Source organism: Meleagris gallopavo, chromosome 5 (assembly GCF_000146605.3).
Source record: "Meleagris gallopavo isolate NT-WF06-2002-E0010 breed Aviagen turkey brand Nicholas breeding stock chromosome 5, Turkey_5.1, whole genome shotgun sequence".
Taxonomy (NCBI): Eukaryota; Metazoa; Chordata; class Aves; order Galliformes; family Phasianidae; genus Meleagris; species Meleagris gallopavo.
In genome coordinates this window covers 56764945-56786434 of record NC_015015.2, presented here as the reverse complement: position 1 = coordinate 56786434, position 21490 = coordinate 56764945, and the positions used below count along the sequence as shown (strand labels likewise).

At 42.1% G+C, this 21490-nt stretch overlaps 1 long non-coding RNA gene across 1 annotated transcript; it reads left to right on the top strand.

Annotated features, from left to right (window-relative positions):
- The first annotated feature begins 245 nt into the window (after positions 1–245).
- LOC109367952 lies at positions 246–14637 on the top strand. Its single transcript, XR_004160010.1, has 5 exons — positions 246–523; positions 7198–7299; positions 8533–8576; positions 9597–9710; positions 10436–14637. It is a non-coding gene; the product is annotated as an uncharacterized LOC109367952 (long non-coding RNA).
- Positions 14638–21490: the final 6853 nt, after the last annotated feature.

The window sequence follows — 21490 nt, the reverse complement described above, 5'->3', positions numbered from 1 at the left end:
AATGCACCACTCCTCTGTTAAATGAGCAGCAAACTCCTCCCTTTGCTCCTCCATTTCTCAGTGGTACCCTAGAAAAGAACTGTGCCAGTTCCCAACAGGTTGTGGGGAGAAGAAAAGAAGGTGTGGGCCCATCCATATTGCAGTAGCGTATAGCTACAGCAAGACATGGTGCTATAGAAAAGATCACTGGACTATTACTAAAACCACCTTTCTTTTTTTTTAATCTTCTTTTAGGAAATAGAGCTGATAGTACAGTCGTCAGAGCAAAGTCATGGTTTGGAGAGGAGAGCTCACCTTTGTGTACTGCCAAACACTCCAAAGAGGTGGACATGTTCCAACAGGAACACTCTCCAGGAGAAGCCTCAACCCTGACTGCCACTCCTTACTTGATACAGGTGAAATCAATAAAGGCAATGAAGATCTACTGCTAAAATAGTTGGTGCCAAGCCAGTGCTGGTGGGCCGTTGCATGTAAGTCAGGGACAGAGCTTTGTGCTAGGAGGAGGAATTGGGACTGGTGCAAGGTTAGCACCCTGTGTTATAGATTGGGCTTTTTGTCTTGCTTGTTTGCTTTCTATATATTAGTTTCCCTCTCCTACTGAGTGTTCTCTCCTGTGCTGAGGAGTCCGGTGGGAAGTTGTTGAGCAGCTTTTGATTACTTTTCAGTAGCTGACTTCAGTAAATGTATTTTGAGGCAGAAGCCTTGAGCTGGCTACAGGCAGGATTCTAAAAAAACAATTGGTATCTTACTGAGACAGTTTTAGTGTTGAATCCCTAAAAGATGAAGGAACCAATCTACTTATGTTGCTGTAGTTCTATCTGAGATGCTTTTTGTTCCTGGGGCTGTTAGTTCATATGGTTATAAACACACATCCTATTACGTTATAAGCTCCTGTTTTTATATGTCACTTGTCTGGTTATTTAAATTGCAAACTCTGAAGATTATCTTTAGAGCAAATATAATCTTGATACATCTCATTTGCTCAGCACTTGTTCTAACAACACTGGTTCCTTGTTAGAGTCATCAAACGTGACTTCAATAAAAACTTGTGATTTGCTACGTTCTCTCTTTCTTTCAATCCTGCCCTGTTTTGTGGCCCTGCATTGTGGCTTCTCAATGCTGTGGGACAGAAATCAGTAGTCTCCAGGGCAGCTACTGGTAGCTGACTTTATTCAGCTGTTGATTTTTATTTTTTGAGATGACTCAAACCTCCCAAGCAGTGTAAACAGCTGGTGTTGTGTTGCTGTAGACCCTCTGTGTGCAAGAGCTAGGTGAAATGATAGCTAAGTGGCATGCCTGGGTTTTTGCTTTAAATATGTATAATGAATGATGTAGCTTATAACTCACGTGTTTTGGTTTTCTTGGGCTAAGGCTGTGACTCACATCGTGAACCCAGACTAAGAGCATGGAGAGCTGATTGGGATGAAATATATTGAGGTTTTGTGTAGAATTGAGACTGTGGGCTGGTGGGCTCTACTGTCTGATCAGTCGTGTGCTTGATGTGCTAGGTAATGTTCAGGAGGCAAACGTTTTCACAGTATAAAGGAAGGCTTCCAAAAAAATGCACCTGGATCTGGAAACAAGAGCTCCTCTCATATCTCCTAGTCTTGCTTCTTAGAAATAGTTTCCCAGGGAAATTTGTACCCCTTGGCTATAGAATTAATGAAAAGGTAATGCATGTATTTACCACTCTACTCCCTTACCCTGAAGGAAAGCAAAAGGGAAAGTCAATCAGAATTGCTTCCTCCTATTTTCTTTATAACGCTTCTGTTGAATGATGAAAGTTGAGTGATGAAAGGCTGTCATTGTGCTCAAGAAATTGATTTGTATTCAGTTTAGATTTATCAGATAGAACGAGTCAGTTTTGGTTAAAATGGGCTTACCAGCTGGTAATTGATCTGCTTGCATCCGTGAAGAGATGAACAGCAGTGACAGAAGCCTCTTTCCTCTTTCTCTCTTCTAGGTTGACATGCATAGATATACATTCACGGATGATTGGAAATGACAAATTCTCAACTAACTATTTTTATTTTTACTATTTTTTCAATGTGCAAGGGAGATAACTTGGAGATAAAACAGAACTTAGATGACTAGTTCCTCTGAAAAGCCCTTGCTTGAGCACGTGGGCCTGGAGGCAGTGGGGAGATTGCTACAGGCCCTGTGCTGTGTCCTTCATGAGGAACCCATGGCAGCCCTCATTTCTGTTTTACTGACACAGCTGCCCATGGAGGAGGAGTCCAAAAGCTATGAAGATGTGGCACTGAGGAATGTGGTCATTGGGAATGGTGGGGATGGATTGGGGTTGGGCTTGGTGATCTGGGAGGTCTTTTTGAACCAGAATGATTCTGTGATTCCTCTCATGCCAGGCACTCAATTTTGTCCAAGCCCTCTTTTCTGCTCCTCTTCCTATTTCTTTTCAACTCTTTACCCATGCAGATGACTTTGGGATGTAATTCCCTGCCCTGTATGCTGAATGTGTAACTGGGGTGAAACGCTGGCTTGTGTTTATGGGACTCAATTCCTATGCAGTATCTGGGCTTGTGGTCATTATATTCCTGTTGGTGGCACAATTCTCTGTCGAACGTGCTGGTTGTGATCCTGATGTGGTCTTAGGGAGGAACTTGGAACTGAACTTTCACGTCTGTGCCTGTATTTTCTGCTGTCCCATCTCTGAGGTGTGTGAAAATGATTAAAATTCTGATTACTCATATGAACAATGTGGAAAAGAACTACTTTGGAATTAAAATTCAGAGAGAAATTGAATCCCATAACAGAGTCTGCATTTATATTCAAAATATGCTAATATGCTGTTCCATGAAGTTTTTGAATTCAATGAGGAAATCACCTAACAATAAAAGCCTAAATATATATACAGAAGGGAAAGCAAGTGACAAAGTCAGTTGATGGTATTGATAAAGTCTCAGCCCAGGTTTAGATAACTTGATTGATAGCTTATTTTTTTTTTAATCATTCTTTGCTCTTGCTTGGCATTGGCACAGTGAATAAACACTGTTTGTTTTTCTCTCCTCCCTTGGTATTATCTAGAAGTTCTAAAGAAACGAGCTGCACTTGGCTTCTAATTTAGTTTATTACGTAACTGAATGCAATTGCTAATAGAGAAATTATTACTGGCTGATTAGCCTAGTTAGTATGAGAGAAGACCAATTCCAGTATAACCATAGTTTTCATGTTTTGTTACATGGCTTGGCTCTTTGATGGGCATAGCAGGAGCTTGTTAGTTGTTTCTTACTGCACAGGCATGCGGTGTTTGGCATGGGGACAGCAGGATGCTTTTGGAGCACGTTAGGCAATAGGAGGTGCCTGACTGCACGGATGTCACTGGGACTTTGCTTCTCTTGCAGCAACTGGCTGAGTCCAGATGTTTAGATATCTGTTGGCACGAAGTCACAGCGCCTGTTAAGAACTTGCATGCACTGAAGTGTCAGGGCTTTGTCATTAGTGAGGCCCCCGTTGGTGGATGAGAGTCCTTTGTGTAGTTTTGCTGACAGGCTTGCCCAAAGAAAGCAAGCATTAGCAGCGAAGAAAAGAAGTGTGTTGCCAGATACACAGGTTGTTAATTGGCTGGTCTTGTGGGAGATATCAGGGTTTTTGTGGAGGTAACAACTCTGGAAGCTTTTTCTAAAGCAAAGAATCTCAAGTAATTGCATCATGCAAAGCACCTGACTGCAAGCAGAGGCTGAGGCACCTCGGGGTGGGGGGCTGCAAGTCACTGTTTGGCAGCCAGAGATTCAGCTACAGACCTGCCAATCCTTCTTAATAAGGGGGTTGAATAGTTAAGTTATTTGAAGGGGTTGTTCAGCCTGGAGAAGAGAAGCTGTGGGGTGACCTCATTGCAGCCTTCAGTACCTAAAGGGAGCCTACAGACAGGAGGGGAATCAGCTCTTGGAAAGGGGAGATAACAGCAGGACAAGGGGAAATGGTTTGAAGTTGAGGGAGGGCAGATTTCAGTTGGATGTGAGGGGGAAGTTGTTTGCTGTGAGAGTGGTGAGGTGCTGGAACAGCTGCCCAGAGAGGCTGTGGATGCCCCGTCCATCCCTGGAGGTGTTCAAGGCCAGGTTGGATGGGGCCCTGGGCAGCCTGGGCTGCTGTGAGATGTGGAGGTTGGTGGCCCTGCATGTGGTGGGGGGTTGGAGCTTTGTGATCCTTGAGGTCCCTTCTAACCCAAGCCATTCTATGATGGATTGGAGCTCACACTGCAGTGTTGCAGGGAGATCCCAGCAAAGGGCACTGTGGCTTCTGCCAGGACCCTGGAGCTTTTGCATTTGTCTTTAAAGGTAACTGCTGCTTGCACTTGGGAAACCAAGAATTTTTGTGTGTGCTGAGCAGGTGCTTTTGTGCTGCTCGCTGGTACTCTGGTTGTGATGTAAATGGCTCCTGTGTTGCTCTGAGCAGAAGATGGTTCTGTAAGTACAGCTTGCAAACTCTGTTCTGCCGTATCTGTTAATTCTCATCTGTGTCTTTCAAACAGCTGTGTGAGATAGCCTGGCTCTTTCTCAGCTATTTTCCATATGATATAATGGCACACTTTTGCAGGTTATGTTCCTACAAATCTGGAGCTAGGTGTTCATTGCTTTGGCAAGGACAACCTATATAAGATGAGATCAGTTTCCAACGCTTACTCATAATTAAAACCCATCCAGGACTAGTCTCAATAACTAGGGTTCATTGCGTTTTTCTTCATACCAATAAATAATTTAATATCAAGGCTTGTCCAACACTGGGAGTCACTTTTCATGGGAGTCATTTTTCAGACACCAGGAGGCTTCCTTGTCTCCAGAAATGTGCACAAACCAATTCTGACTGGTTTTATGTTTTATGTCGGCTGTCCTGTGTGTGATGAAGATTAGGCAAAATTTGCTTCCTAATTTAGGGCTACAAATGGTAGCTACTTATATATATTGACTGCTGCCCCTGTGAAAGAGAGGGAAAGAAGATATGAAACATCCATCCTGATACTCCTAAAGCTTATACTCTGCATCCTATTTATAAATCATTCTGTGCTGAAGGATGATAATCTTGCAATATCCAAAAGTAAGCTGTACCTTGACCTCCCTGCTTGAACTGCAGGGAGCCCTTGGCTGGGTAAAGCTGTGTTTGCACTGGAGCGCAGCGTGTGTGTGCTCAAGAGCCCCAGAGGTTGCTTTCATGAATTAAATTACAAATAAAACACATCTAATGCCTGAGATCTTAAACACCATGGCTTGTGTCAGGCCTGAACGTGAACTGTGCCACCTATATGAGCTCTTGAACATCTTAAGCCTCAACTTGAAGTCCCAACATTTAAACTGTATGTAAGCAACCTACATTCTGCAAATCATCCTGGGTGACTTAGTTGAGGACATAGAACAATCCTACTAGCATGTTTCTTTCTTTTCCTTTTTTTTTTTAATTAAATTTTGATACTCAGTTTCTGGCAAAGCATTTAACAGCTTCTGGATTGTCTGCAATAAATAACTCTGACCTGCCACTCTTAATTCTTTGAATATTTGCAAAGAGATTTGAGCATTTCCCCAGATCTGCATTAAAAATTACCTATGTTTTAAGCCAAGCGTAATTTCTGTATCCAGTTTTAACGATGATCTTTATTCATGTGCCAGACTGAGATGTCTTCGTATAAATATGAGGCAAGTGATGTATTTAGGGAGCCCTATTCTGCACAGTCTTTTTTCTTTGTTTCCTCAGAAAACAAAGCTCAAAGTTTGGTACCTTTATTTCTTCCTTCAGCGTGGTCTTAAATGCAGGACTTGAAATACTACCAAGTGGTGGAGTTGGATGTCAGTAACTGGAACAGCATGATCAGTTGCTCTTGTTCCACCTCAGTGTGACTATTCAGATCCAAATGTAATTGCATGCATGTATGAAGAATTAAGGCAAGTATTTTTTTCAGTTCCATCATGAGTTATTATCTGTTATGTCTAAATTTGGCTCTGCTATTGTTGAACTTGCTCAACAGTTGAGTATTTAAATCTCAGTCACTTTCAGTCTTGTCTTTAGATGTGTTGTGCTTCTTCCTGGCTCTAGGATGCTGAAAATTTATATTTAACAAGTTAATACATGTGTGATGTTTCTTTAACTCCTCCTACCTTTTCTTAAAGTTAGTGAAGCCTAATTGTTTGTTCTATGCTGACAAGATTTCATCATGCCCAGCTGCTTTTTGCTCAATTTGTGCCATGGCTCCTGCTTCTCCTATTGACCCAGATGTAGAATTGAATGTGTGCTTGCCTGGCATATCTGTGTTATGGTGGACATCCTCAGAGTTGATGAGTAGTGTTTAAGCCTGCTAGCTTGCATGGGAGCTGCAAAGCTCAAGGGTCTCTACCATACTTGAACGTGATTTCCATCTGGTTGTGGTGAGTGGGCATCCCGTGCTATTACAGATGCAGTTGAGGGAGTGTCATGGGTGGTGGCTTTGTGTGGTGTTTGATACTCATAAATGACTTTTGGGTTTATTTTCATTAAAAGGGCATGTGTGAAGGAGAGAGGCAGATTTGCTGCCTTGCTGGTATTGGAGGAGGCATCAGTGTCTGTTTGTGAAGAGTGGCTCATCCTGGGGCCTTGAGGCCAAGGCTCTCTGGGTCATTGAGGCCAAGAATCTGGAAGCAGCTTAGGGTTGCCTCTGGGTTTTCATCTGGTTTAGTCACCAAGGTTTTGTGAATGAACAACCAGAAGAGGACCAGAGACTGCTTTGGGTCATTCTCTGCAGTCATGTGGACTGGGCATAAAAAGGTGTATGAGTTGTGATGACATGATGTTGTGCTTTCGTGTGTTGCTCCAGGCATGGTCCTTAGCTTCTTCTGCATCACTACCTTGAAGCTTTGTCTGGAAAATCCCCCCACAAGTGTTAGGTGAGATTTGTGAGTAGACTTCATTCAAGTCCAACTTTTTAAAGCCTTTTGCCAGTGTTTTCTGTCTAGGTGAGCTAGAGCCAGCATGTGGACAGGTATGTGAAAAACTGTAAGAAATACAGGCTTTCTGAATTGCATCTGTGACTCTCAAGACATGAATGAGTATGGTTTGTTTCCCTGTTATCCTCCAGTGGCCTGGATATCCTTACAGCTTTCACAACATCCTGTTTCAAATCCATGGTTCATATTTTTGAACTGCATTCTTTTCCTTTCTGCATGAGTAAGCTGTTAGCAGTTGAAATGCTGTTTTTTTGGCTTATTTGTGAAGCAGAACAGCCATTTACTGAGGCTCTGAAGGACGGAGGATGAGCAATTCTGAGATGGGCTAAAGGCAATCACCAGGCATGAAGGTCATGACTCCAGGCAGTATTAAGTAAGTAATCAGCAGAGGGGAGAAATAGTAGAATAGTAGAAACAGTTCAGAACGTTTCTAGGGTTGGCTTTTGAGGACAGCTGTGGAAAGAAGCGGGAAGAGTTTGGCTAAAATTCTCTTAAACTGATCAATTAGGAAGGGGTTTTGAACTGAGGTGACACTATTAGCTCAAGCAACACTTGCTAAATTTTCTCTGCTTTTATGGCCTATCAAAACAAAATGTTTTATTTAACCTGGAGTAAGTTTCTCTCTGCTCCTCGGTGAGTGTCATTGGTTTGACTAACAAACCAAGGAAATCAATTATTCTCGCAGCGCTGAGCACAATGTGCTTCACTCTCTAACCAAAATCAGTCGGAGTGTTTAAACTGTGATGAAATAGCATGGGGTTGTTTGTGCTAAAATGCAGCATATGGTAGACAAATCCACTGAATATTGGGCAAAAAGTATTATTGCTTATGTCTAACAGCTGTATTATCATTATATGGTTGGTTACTTTCTAAGGGATTCTAGGACTACTTCTGAAGGCAGAGCACTCCAAAACAAAGAGCTCTGCTCTTACAGCCTAAGAATAGGAAATTTAAATGTCTAGGCAACATTGGCAGCCTTGGCAAAGATAATCATTGTGTGGTGGTCTTGTTTCTTGGGCACTGTCAACGTACAACTGCTGGATGTTTTGGCTTTGAGAAGTGTTTGCAAACTAGGGTTACTGCTGGGAGAATATGTGACAGATTGAGCCCTAGGTAAAAGCACATTACCTTGAGCTTGAGGAACTGAGCCTTAGCAAGGGCAAAGCCTGCACTGAGCCAAAATACTGCCTTAGGCCTAAGCGGTCTCAAGTGCCAGAGCTTAAGTATGCTGAAACTTGGTGAAAATGTCTACCTCCAGGCTAACCATCTCTTGGCTGCTGAATGGGAGAAATAATATTTAGCCAATGGTCATAATGAATGGTCTTTCTTGGCTCAGAGGTCTCTGGCTCAGGGATCCTGTGCTCATATGAGGCAGGAACATGGTGCCTGATGATAGTACTATCAAACCCTGAATAACAATTGGATTCATAAAACCAGTGGCCTTCCAGCTAAAGACCTAAAATGAGGGTCTTTCTCGTTAGAGTAACAGTTTGTGGTTCAAGTGGGTTAGAATCTGGGCTGGAGGCAAAGTATGAACTTCTATACAGGATTCTGGAGATGCAGATTGCAATTGTAATAACTTCAGAAATGTTTTCATTGCATCCAGGACTGCGGTGGAGCCAGTTCAAGTGTCCTTGGAATGCTTTTGTGGTAATGACCATAATATTTTCAAATTTAATGCCTTGTAGTTATTACATGTACAAACAGGACCCTTTTTGAAAAAAGAAATAGCTAAAAGGGCAAAATGTTGGCAGGTAGAATGGATAATTTTGAAAGATACCATGTTAAGACATCTACAGCAAATGCATATCGTGTACTTTAAAAACAAACAAACAAACAAAACTTTAGGAATCTGTCATCTTCCTAGGCTTTCTTTACAGTCAGTAAGAGAGAGATGCGAAGGGAAAAACTTCTGCTTCTGAAAGAAGAAATTGTCCACTGCAAGAAACACATGCATTTGCATTTCTCAAAAACCACAAAGTATTTTCAGAACCTGTAAATGTGCCTCAAGTTGAGCCAATGCTTATGATGCAAGATGAATTTGTGGGGGTAATGATAGAGCAGGAAATGATTTAGTGGGCATGGTGGTGACATGTCAACAGCTGGAAATGATGCTCTTAGTGGTCTTTTCCAACCTTAATGTTTCTGTGAATTTTTTTTTATTATTTTTTTTTTCCTGTATTGCTTTCATGTGAAGGATCTTTGAGAGTTTCTTGATTGGAGCCTTTTTCTTTGAGAGAACAAAATTTCAAAGTCAAGTGTCAATAAAACTAGTTAGAGGGGCACTATGATAAACTGAATTGTCACTGTACAGGTCACTGTAATCTCCTCCACACAAAGAAAAACTGAAATAAGATTTAAATGACCTGGCCATTTAAGTAGTAGATAATTGTTCATTTAAGCTTGCATTAGGGGGATGAATGTAAGAAGGCCTGGAGGACTTGGACATTGCAGACCACTGAATTTCAATTCCATGACTAGTAAACCAGGTGAAAGTAGAACAGTATTGATAAGTGTGATACAAGAGGAATAATACTTGCTCAGCTTTGATTCAACTTGATTAAAGGCAATCCAAGCATTCCCTGCCAGAAGGGAGTCAGTCCCTAAACTGAGATTAATTTCTTTTGAACTTAGTTTTGTTGTAGGAACGAAATGGTTTCTCATTCATAGGAAATGTGGATGACAGCATGGTGTTCCAGAATTACTGAATGTGTTTTACCTGCAGTGAAGATGCACCAACTGTTCATTCTCTGCAACACATGATGAGGTGCTAACTGCAATCAGGTGAGAACACCAGGGGATGGATGCTTAACAAACTGCCTAATCACAAGTCCATTATGCTCTCAGAAGTAACAAGATGCTGAGTGCTTCAATTAATACTGGGCTTTTTGTATAAATCTTGTTTTTATTAATTTTACAGCAATTCCTAGCAGGTGCCTGTCAGTGGGAGCTCCAGCTAAGTGTGGGGTGCTCAGATTTTGTTCAGAGATGGATTTAACCATATCTAGAGTCTGGATGTTAAATAAAACACCTATTATGCATTATTATCCCATGTCTGCAACAAGTTATCACTAAAAAAAAAGTACATTCTTCTCACATGTAAGACTGATCTCAAATGAGTACTTCTTGCACACAAAGGAAATAAATTAATTTGAGCACTGAGGTTTTTTATGCAGCAAGTACACATGTAAACACCCTCCACGTGCAGGACACGTGTGCTCAAATGCCTGTTCCCATAGCTAAATGGAGGTGTTACTGCTCAGGAAAACTGCAAATGTTTTATATTTGCATTCAACAGATGTATTCGTTTCCACTTCTAAAAAAGAAGCAGTCTATCTCAGTGAGCGTAAACAAATCTGCTGCATGGATATATTTAAAGAAATAATTGAGACATTTTTGGGAAGTCTTATGTTACATTTTTATGCTGAAATTCTGAAACGCATCCATTTCAAAGATGTAATTTTGTTTTCTTGTTTTTGGTGTCTTTTTTTTTTAATTTTGTTTTGCAGTTTTAACTTTCACGTTGCAATCTGGCATATGTGGATGTCTACACATGTCTGTTTTGAGCATGTACTTTGATGAACAAAATATGATATCTGTCTGTGCTGGTCGCCAGCCTCGAGACCTGGCACTCAGCTTTACAGAGGGCTGTGGATGCATCAGATTTCCATTGCAGCAATTTGTCCTCTGTCCAAATGGATCTTCATGCAGTCTTCCAAGACTGGATGCTTTGCTCGGACAACGTGCAAACCAGGATTTCTCAGTAGGAGAAAAAGAAGCCTGAGAAAGTCTGCTGAAGCCAACTGCATACAGTCTGAATTTGAAGAAACTCTGAAGCCTTTGATGAATGTGGTCTGAAGCTTATACGTTCAAGCCAGGAAGACTTGTTATTTGATTGACTGAGGAAAATTTCCCCCTTTTTCTCTAATCTGCTTTTACTGTAATCTTCTGTCTCTGTGAAAAGAAAGCTGAGCTGTCTGCATCTAATTTTGATGATTTATATGCCTAAATTCAGGGAATTTCTGCTCTGAATCTTTATTTGGTAGAGATGTGCAAATGCAGTCCAGCATTAGTCATATCAGACCAAGTGAGAAACAATTTCTTCCATTCTTTTCTCTTTTTCTTAGTTGACAGCAGCTCCTCCTTGCTGAAGGTGTGTTTGAGAGCTCTACATCTGGTGGTTGGGCACCCAGCCCTCCCCAGTAACGTGAAGTCTGAACATTTAACTTGGCTAGGAACCGCTTACTTTTATTTTCATTGTTTTTCCAGCCTTCAAGGTGAGGCTGGATCAAGCCCTGGGCAATGTGATGGAGCTGTGGAGTCCCTGGTTTTTTAGATAGCTGGACTAGATGGCATTCAGAGGTCCCCTCCAGCTCTAAGGATTCTAGGATTCTATGATAAATCATTGTTATAGGACTAACCTCTTTTCTTCCCCCCTAAATCCTTCCAAACTGCATACTTACCCTCTGTTCAGCACTGCAGAAGGAAGTATAAAGAGTGGCAAAGCCTTGGTTGCAAGCAGACTTGATGGATATATATATATAATGATATCAGGTTTTCAGATGATTTTAAAAAGATGTTGTCCCGTCTTAAATGTTGTCCTGGCAGTATTAGGCCCAGAAAAAAAGCACGTGTTGTCACTATTAATAGGATGATCCTTGGATATGAAAATAAATCCTAACAAAATACTGGCTGTAACCTTATCTAAAATCATAGTCCATGTGGTCAATCCAAAAATGGGGTTAATGTGACTTGATCTATGTAAGTGACTTCAAGGCAAGGATCTGTTGGCTCCTGAAGGTGTCTTAATAAAGTATAAAGGTAGGGAGAGAACCAATTACTGAATTGAAACAATAAAAATTCAAGAACTAATTTGCTGGGTTTTTTAATATACGTGTGAGCTTAACCACTGTTGTGAGTGATAGCTTTTACTGATGTGTTTCTAGAGCTAGAGAAAGCATCTCTGAAGTATACTTGATCCAAAACCTAGCTATTCTTCAGGCATGTATCATCTATTAAATAATAGTAGCTGGGTAAAAGACAGGAGCTTTCAGAGGACTCAGTGGTCAGATGTGATAGAAAAAGTATGCTCTGTGTTGAAGGAATTGCACTGGGTTAGACCTCAGATCTAAATTGCTTTCCATTGGACTGAGAGATGCACAAAAGGCAGTAGAAACAGGGAAATAGATTTCTACCAGAGTGCTGAAGGGGTGAATTTGAATGGGCCTATTGGAGCTGTGCTGGGTGGCAGAAGTAGGAATTCTAGCTGTAGTCTTATCTTCTGGGTGAGATACTGGAAAGAGGTTTGGTCCACAGTGTTGAAATACAGTATCTGGTAAGTTCTCCCTTTCTCTGCTGTGGTCTTAGGAAAAAGACCTGCTTTCAACGAAGGCTTGAAATTCTGCTGAATTTGCTTTCTAGGAGGCAAAGACATAATGCATATGAATGTTTTGCTTTTTGCCAGCATGTTGCAGCTTTTTGTCTTGTAGCTTTCAGGCCTTATAAAGGGACTGACTGCCTTTGCACTTCTGTATTTCATTGAATGCATTCCCAGCACACAGCAAAAACCTTGATGAGATTTTATTAAGAATCTGTGTTCTTTCTTATAACATTTTCCTAGAAAATGTTATTTTCCCAGAATCAAAGCTTTCTGAGAATGTTTCCAGCTCCAGCTGGGTGAAGGACACTCTCCTCTGGTGTGATGGTGAAGCTAGGGATGATGCCCAGCCAGTGGGAACATACTTGCTTTGCTACTGACAGAACCACTGCCAGCAATGGATTTGGTAAGTTGCAGTGAGTTTGGGGAAAGTAATTCTTATGATTATGTCTCATTATATTCACTCTGGGTTCTTAAAATACAGATTAGGGTCTAATAGCCTGAATTCTGTAGGCGACAAGTTTAATAACTTCTCTGTATCAACTGTAACAAAACCAATCCTATCCTGAGCACATCTCACATCGTTAAGCTTGCTCTTATTAATGAACTGTTGGCTTCTCTTTGCAAATCTTCCAAATTTTCACAAGGCATGTGGCAAACTCCTCAAGGTCCCCATGGAAGTCTTGCTGTTGCTTCTGAGCATCAACTCTGTGTCAGCTGCCTGCTGGCTGTGCCATGTTTCTCATTGCTTTGAGACCTTCTGAGAGCCATCGTAAGCCTGTCCAGAGAGCTCCTGCATCATCAAGGTCTGTGTCCAGCAAAAGTCCCCCTGGAGCACTTAAGAAGGGATCTTAATTGTCTTTCTATCCTCTGAAGATGCATGCGTGGACACTGCTCTCCACCTGCAGCAAAGAAACTTGCAGAGCTTTGTGGAAAAAAAATGTGTACCAATGTGACTGCAGGAATACTGTAATTTTAGGGTTTGAGGTTAGAGCCTGGTCTGCTGGGGGATAAGTAATACTTGAAGGCTCATTACCCTGCCATTTTAGGAAGGAAATCTTGGATGTTTGATACAGTGAGGAATATCATCCCCAGACCCCTACTTTGTTCCCTTTATTCATATTATTTTCTCTCAAGTCCTGGTGTGCTGTTTCAGTGCTTTTGTGTCTCTTTAACTGAAATCTAGATGCCAGCTGTTTTGCCTGTATCACGCTTTGTTTTGCACTGCTAGAAAATACAAGGGAGATTTGTCTGTGTGTTTATCAGGTGCAAGCAAACAGTTATGTAAAGGATCTGGAACTTGTGTCCCTTGAGCTTCTCCATTAACCTGCTCACCAACAATGAGCATCTCCATGTCACGTAGTTAGTCAGATGGAAACTAATGTAGAAATTCAAGTGCCTTTGGGAGGGCAGCTCCATGGAGAGCAGTTCACTACAGCAGAAGGCATTAGAATGCTAGATTATGCCAGATGAAGATATGTGCTATTAACTATGGCCTCTGCTTAGCATAGGCACTGTTACATGATGATCTTTGTGTTTATTTTTAAGTGAGTGACATAGATTGCTTTTGGGGAATGACACCATGGAGACAAATACGTTAAAGCTGAGCATGACAAGATTTGGGGGGAAGAAATTTGTGACAGACAAGGGGGAAAATGAACATTTGCAGATTTCACTGAAATGAAACAATCTGTGCAACCCAATTTTTTTTCTCCTAGCTCTTTTCCAACCTGGCTTAACTCGCAGCTCTCATAAAACTGGAGATGGACCATTTGGTTTATTGGTGATTCAAATACTAGCAGCATAGGACTGTGTTTGCCAGTCCACAAACTTCAGACATTAGGCTGTTCCTGGCCATACCAGTCTGTTGTATTATTTCTAATGGAGAGTCGCTTTGTGAAAAAGCAGCAGCTGCTCACTGAAAATAAGTCTTCTCTCAATACTGTCAGCAAAATGCAACCTTTCAATCATTAAACATTCTGTTAACAAAGGAAAATGTGCTATATCATCACCATCTCTCTATTGCCTCCACCACTGAAGTCTTCCTTCTACCTTGTGTTGGTTTTGCAGACATGAATTCTTTGACTTCAGTAATGATATCTTTAAGGTAAAATGGAATTAGAGCCTATGTACTTTATCCTAGCAATACCTTCTTGTGGAGCATGTCCTCTTTTGCATTTCTATTGTTGACAAAAATGTCTTAGCCGTGAGATTAATTTACTGTTTAAGAATTTAAGAAGGACGTGTGAACTGTACATGTTCTCCTTAAAGGGGCTTATTAATGTAAATAAGAAAAACTTTGTGTTGAAACCTAAGGAAAATAAACTGCATACATCTGGCTGTCAGTACCTTACTAAAGGACTGTGAACCCTAGTAGGGGCCTTGCATGCAGCTGAGGATCTCCTGGAATGATGTAAAAATACAAAAGAATGTGCCTAGCACTGTTGGCTTGCATTAGGCTGTGGGATGTGGTAGCATTCTCCCTGAAATGGCTGTGGGCTGCACAATGTACCTGGGGTTGAGGATGAGGCTGAAGGCAAGTTTGGTTGTGTTGATGTCACTAAAAAGCCCGTAACGGAGAGTACAGCTACACCACATGGACTTTATCTCACTTCTTACTCCAGTGCTTTGGTCAGTTTGTGGAGATGTGCCCTACTTTCCTGCTGTGCATTTTTGAGTGAGATTCAGACCAAGGCAGCATGAGCACCAAGCTCCTATTTTACCCCCTTGTCTGCAGGTGCTACTCCTCAATGCTTGGGGTATAGTCGGTTTCCCCATATATCCAACATGAAGCCTTGTCCCATGCTTTTAAAACCCCACTGTAATGGCCCTGCATTCCAGCTGTTTCTTTAACAACAGGTGTTAAAATTAAAGAACTCCGAAACCCTCATCATTATTTGTGCCATGAGGGAGCTACAAGAAGACCAGGTAAGGGCGGTGTTGCAGAGATGGTCCTTTTGATGTACATCTTTACAACACTTAATGTAGTACCAGGGCTTGCTTTTGAGGGCAGGTGCCTTCAGTGATTTAGACACAGCAGTTATTAGATTGTCCTGGATTATAAACCTTTATTTTTAGTGCTACACATCTGTGCTGCATCATGTTAGGTTATATCATCTTCTCTGCAAAAGGCAATTATGAATGCAGCCTCTTGTTGCTTCTGAAAGAGCTAGGCTTTCTAATTTTTGGGGGCAAATAAAAGGAATGGCCTTCTCAAAAGAAAGTCTGAAGGAATGTGTGCATGGTTTGGCACTAACTGAATAGCCTAAAGCTTTTCATATTGATTTAGCAGTTAATATATTCACTCATTGTAACAGCTGTGTCAAACTTCCTGATCAAATGGATTTGTGAGGAAGGGATGATTTGTTAAGAATGGATCATTTTTGGAGGGGGAAAAATGTTAATGGAAAACATTTCCCTGCTGAGGGATAGAACACTGAGCAGACCTCAGTGAGGCAATTAGGTAAGGGGAGGTTCAAGCCTGGTATTGCTAGATCCTACAGCCAGAGTTTGTGTTGCTCTCTGCCATGAGCAAGCTGCTGAAAGTCCTGCTGTGCTCTCTGGCTAAATGCATACTCAGTTAGCTTCATTGCTTTATGTATTCATGGAAATCTAGTTTATTTGTTGGCTCTCGCTATGACTTCTGTTATTTTTCTTAGGGTTCACAATCACAGAATGGCTGAGGCTGGCAGAGACCTCTGGGTCTATCTGTTCCTGCTCCTGCCCCAGTAGAGATGCTCAGTAATGTGCCTAGGATGGGGTCCTGATGGGTTTGAATATCTCCAAGCAGGAGACTCCACAAACCCTCTGGTCCTTTTACCAGAGTTCTGTCACTCGTGCAGAACAAGAGTAGTGATTCCTGATGTTCAAAGGGAATCTCCTGTGCTTTGGTCATAGAATCATCATAGAATGGCCTGGATTTGTGCCTTTTGTCTCTTGTTCTGGCACTAGGCAGATGAGCCTGGCTCTGTCCTCTTTGTACCTTCCTTTTGGGTATTTGTATACGTTGATCAGGTCCCTTCTGAGCCTTCTCCAGGCTTGAGTGCTGTCAACTCTCTTTGCCATTACTCTTAGGAGAGATGCTCCACTACCTTCATATTGTTGGCTCTCTCCAGTATGGCCGTATCTGTTGTACCAGAGAACCCAGAACTGGATTTTGACAGCATTTTAGCCTGTGACTTGCTAGTCTCTCATATTGCTTCATGTAGATGTGGTGTGAGCACTCTTCCAGTCCTCTGGAGCTATAATGATGTATCAAGATATGCTAGAAATGCCCACTAATGTTTTGCAAATGGCTTGTAATTTTGCCAAGTGACCAAACCATCAAGAAGGTTTCACTGGGAGCAAGTGTGGGTTGCTTATGCTCCTTAGCATTGAGTAAAACATGATGCTAACAGCTTGGTTTACTACCTGTGGATCTTATCTTGCTCTAAGCCTTTGTCATGATTGTGCCTGCAATTGCAAATCCAGAGGGTATGAACGTGCTTTTAATTGAATACCTGGTCCAGGAAATCCCTTAAAATCTCTCCTGATCATAAGTTGGGATAGTGACTGATTCTTAATGGAAGCTACAGTTTCTTTGAGCTTATGTGCTCAGCTTTCCTGCTATAACCAAGAGATGTATGCAAGGTTTTTGTCTCTCTACTTTAAGATGTGATTATAGATGTTACCTAAGGTTTCAGAGAGAAAATGCCAACTGTTTTTTTTTTTTTTTCCCCAAAGAGAGTGCAGTCAGCCACTCATGAACGTGTAGTGTGTGCTTGCTTCCAGATGGCTGTCTATTCAGTTCACAGATTTCACTTGAGCACTCTTGCACAGCAGTGGGTTGCCTGACAAGATCTGCCCTTGAGTAGGGACACCTCTTGAGGTTACACCTGTGCAGAGATTCCTTAAACTTTACTGAGACACTCCTTGCTAATGCAGATCTTTGGTAGGTGTCTGATAGTCTGTTAATTTTGTGAGACTTGCTAAGATGCAAGATGTAACATCTAACCCTTTAGATGGAAACCACTGACCAAGTCTGGGACTGGGAGTGGATTCAGCCTCATGTAGGCTTCTTCTCTCCACAGTTCAAGGAGTTTTGGAAGCAAGGGGTCCACTCAACCTCATGATGCAACAGGAGGATCTCCTGGATGAACGTGTCTAACCCTACCCTCTATGCAGTAAATATTCAAGCATACTTGCCCATTTCAAATCTTGTTACGTTGCTGGCTTTTTATGATAAAGCTTTTTTAAATTACTGTATTACATCAATAGGTATGTTGCTGCTTCTCTCATGAATGAAGTGTATAATTCCACCTGTGACAGACCAAGAACAGTGACCCAGGAGAGGCTGGTGCTGTATCAGCATCACTTGGTCAGTTCATGTTTTTAGAAAGTCTGTGAGAGGAAAATGTAAAGCAGTTCCAAAACACCTCTAAAACGCTCTTCTTATTAATATGCTTACTAGTGTAGTGAATATTGGCTTCATTTTGATATGCCCTTCTGCTATGACGTTGGCCACTTCACCATCAAGGGAGAACAAACAATTGGTGAGGATGTAAGTAGGGTCTGCACAAGGGTTTGAATTCCAAGTTGTATTTAAATTGCAGCCAGAGAGCATGGAAACGGTCAGAGCTCTTCATTTGCTCACCCTTGGTCATCTAGCACTTAGCAGCATTGCTAAGGCATAGAAATGCAGGGATGTGGTACCCATGCTAACAGTTGGTGCTCTCAGATTGATAATCTAAGTGTGCCAAAATGACATGTCTTTATTTGAGGCTGGCTCTGCAGTTTCTCCCAGTGAAGTAATCACATCACTTCTAATGTAGTCATTTGATGCTGCAGTGTCATTTCTACGAGTGCAGGAAGACAATACTTCAAGAAAAAATACGAGTGTGGTTCCCTCATGTTCAGACTATGTGAAGGTGTATCCACTACTTAATTTATTGAGTACTCAAGGGCACCTGGCAGGATAGATGTTCCAATCCCAGCCCATCTGAAATAACAAGCCAAGAGAAGTCTCTGCTACTGATACCAAGTGTCAGGAATGAAAAAAAGCCTTTAGGAAAGAAAGCATTCCTGAATGTAGGCAATATGCCAGCTTTTAACCCTATGGAGAAACTTAATTTGGTTTTTAATCAACCGTTCTTGCAGAAAGTTAGGAAGGAGGATATCAGGCTGAACCCTGGTGCTTGTTATGAGCTGAAGGACGGGGCTGCAATAAAACAATCTGTGCAAATGCCTTGGGAGTGAAAGCACAGTATACTTGTAGCACCTTTCTCTTTAGCACAGAAAGGCCAAGAAATTAAAGGAGGAGGATATTTAGCACAGCTCTGGAGCTCAAAGCTCAGATGCAAAAATAACCCATACAAGGAAAGAGTTTGGGCTGATGGCTTATTGGTGCTGGCAGAAAGCCAGGCAGGCATGACTTCTAAATTGGAGTGAGCTCTGAGATGAGCTCCTCAGCAGGAGCAGTGCAGAAAGGCAAATGGAACCATGGGGTCAACAGGCTGCAGCTCTAGCAGGAGCACATCTCCTTTGTAGGTGCTGAAAAACCAAGACACAGAGGAAGCTCTGACTGCATTGGAAGGTGAAATTATGGCTTGCAGATGGTGGGGAAAGAAGTGCAGTACCCAGAGTCTGACCTGCCTGCTGCACAGGAGATGAGCATTTATAAGCAGTGCACTAAAATAGGATGGAGAAAAAGGTAGCCAACTCCTTGAGAATGCTCTAAACCTGTTATCAGCTATATATTAAGGCCAAGGGGCAGTAGCAAATGGCAATAAGCTGCTTGCTCTGTGATGGATTATAGGGGCTGATTTCAAGACATTTTAGGAGGCAGAGCAGTGTTATGACTAATGAGACTACAGACCTGGAGTGCTCTGAGTAGCGAAACCAGCACAAACCAAAATAGAATCATAGAACCATTAAGGTTGGAAAAGACCTCTAATCTCATCTAATCCTGTAAGATCATAGCATCACAGAATGGCCTGGGTTGCAAAGGAGCATAGTGCTCATCCAATTCCAACCCCCTGCTATGTGCAGGGTCGCCAACCAGCAGACCAGGCTGCCCAGAGCCACATCCAGCCTGGTCTTTCTGGCTCCTTTCCACCTGGAAGATGATTCTGGGCTGGACAATTCATACATTTGCCCACCCTGGCGCATGAGGAACTGAGGCTTCTTCTAGTAGGCAGCAAATAGGTGGCTGCCCAACCTGATGGGACCAATTGAGAGATCATCTGTAAGGATGAAGCAATTTGACTTCCCAATTGGAACTGCAAAGGGGCACCAAATGGAGGGCAAGAATGAGTCCCTGCTACAAGGCAGGGTATGCAGGCCTTGCTGTGGCCCCAAGCAGCAGTAAGGCAGAAGTGGTTAACTAGTGACAAGCAGCACGGGGGATTTTTCCTTCCTTGCTTAAGAAGGGAAGTAGGGGATATGGATAGCAGGAGGAAAAGTGAATCAATCTGACTGCAGCAGAGCTGTGGAATAATTAAGGAATAATGTGCAGTGACCTGGTTAGTGGATTGTTTACTGCATGAATGCATGGATTTAGCTTAATTGGGAGCTCTAGGGGGAAAACCCTGAAGAACCAGGAAGAGAAAATAATGACTGAGAAAATTCTTGTCTTTTGTTAAAACTTGAAGCTTGTTGAGAGGAGGAGACAAAGTTTGAGGCACAGTTAATGTGGCAAGAGAGGAAGATGTTGCATAGAAAGAGGGGAAGTGGTAAGCCCTGCCATCCCTTGCACTGTGGGTCCTCCTGATGGGACCCACATCACTCTGCACAGGGAGGGACTCTGCAGGGTGTTTGCAGGATAACTTGCGCTAATCTACAAGCTTCTCACTGATTTTTTTTTTTGAGGCTTCCCAAGACTACTGCTCTGATATGGCTGGAATTGCAAAATGGCAGGAATGGGCAAATCTGGATGCATGGAAGCATTAGGAGAAATTTCAGCTCAGAAGCGATAAAGACTTGGAGCCTGAAACCTCCTGGGAGGATGTTTGAGGAGATGGGAGGGGATTAGAGATGGAGTTGATTCTACGAAGTTTTCCTTCACTTTTTCTCTTTTTGTATGAGAGAGGATGCATAAGAAAAATAAAGAATAAAAGAGTGATTTGATCATGAAAATTCAGTGCTTTTCCAAAAGATACTGTTGGGACTAGATTACGCAGGAGGAAGCTACGGGGAAATAATTATCTTGGATATTTAATTAATGAAGTGGGTGGGTCTGTGCAGCCTGCAGCTGTCTTGGTAGAGTAAAGAAATGCTTGGAGCTAGGAAGAGTGAAACTTTGCTCCTTGGAGGGAAGGGAGGATTTCTGTGCATCATATTGCTTGAGTATAGGTAGGGTCTGGGGATGTTTTAAGTTTTGGGTATGAATCTGCAGACGTGGGAAAGTGATTAAAGAAGATTTTTCTTCCTATAAATCCCATGTGTTACTATGAGAGGGTTGGTAGGCTCGAGGCAAGGCTGGTGGCTGGGTGTGCTGAGATGGGCATGAAAGGATGGGAGGAGGTGGTGCAATAAGCATTTCTGGCTCCTTGCTTTTCCTTCTGTTGCTTTTTTTTTCTTTTTTTTTGACTTGATACTTTAATAAGTTCTGCAACATGAAGATGTGCTGCAACATGGGCTATGCAAGCAAACCCGTACTTTTTTGGGCTGTCTAATAGAGAAGTGCTTTTCAGAGCAAAGCTGGAGTCTCCACTTGTATTAGATTATGTGTAATCATAAAGGCTTTTTCCTTAAGTACCTTTCTGGTGGTCCTTTGTGGTTGAAGTGAAAATCATTAACTGGGTCTTTGTGAGGCTTTTCTAAGGCTTCAGCATCTCTTACTGCTCTGGAGATGGAAAAAGAAAGCAAATGCTCCAGCTTCTCTTTCCTGCTGTGCTAACAAGCATCTGCAAACATGAATGCGTAGAACAGGCAGCATGCAGCTATTGCAGCCCTATGTATGAGCAGACAGACATGCTATTAAACTGCAGCTGAACAACTCGTCGTACATCTGCAAAGCCTCACTTGCTGCCTATGTGTAAATGTGCTCAGTTTGCAATGGGAATGGCAGTGCCACCTGTGCAAGCTACAAGAAGTGGGAATTGCATGGAGTGAAGTTCCCTGGCTTTGTGACCTGCAGCAACGCATGTGGGTGGCTTTAGAATCGTTGAGATTGGAAAAGACCTTCAACATCATCATCCCCAACTCCATG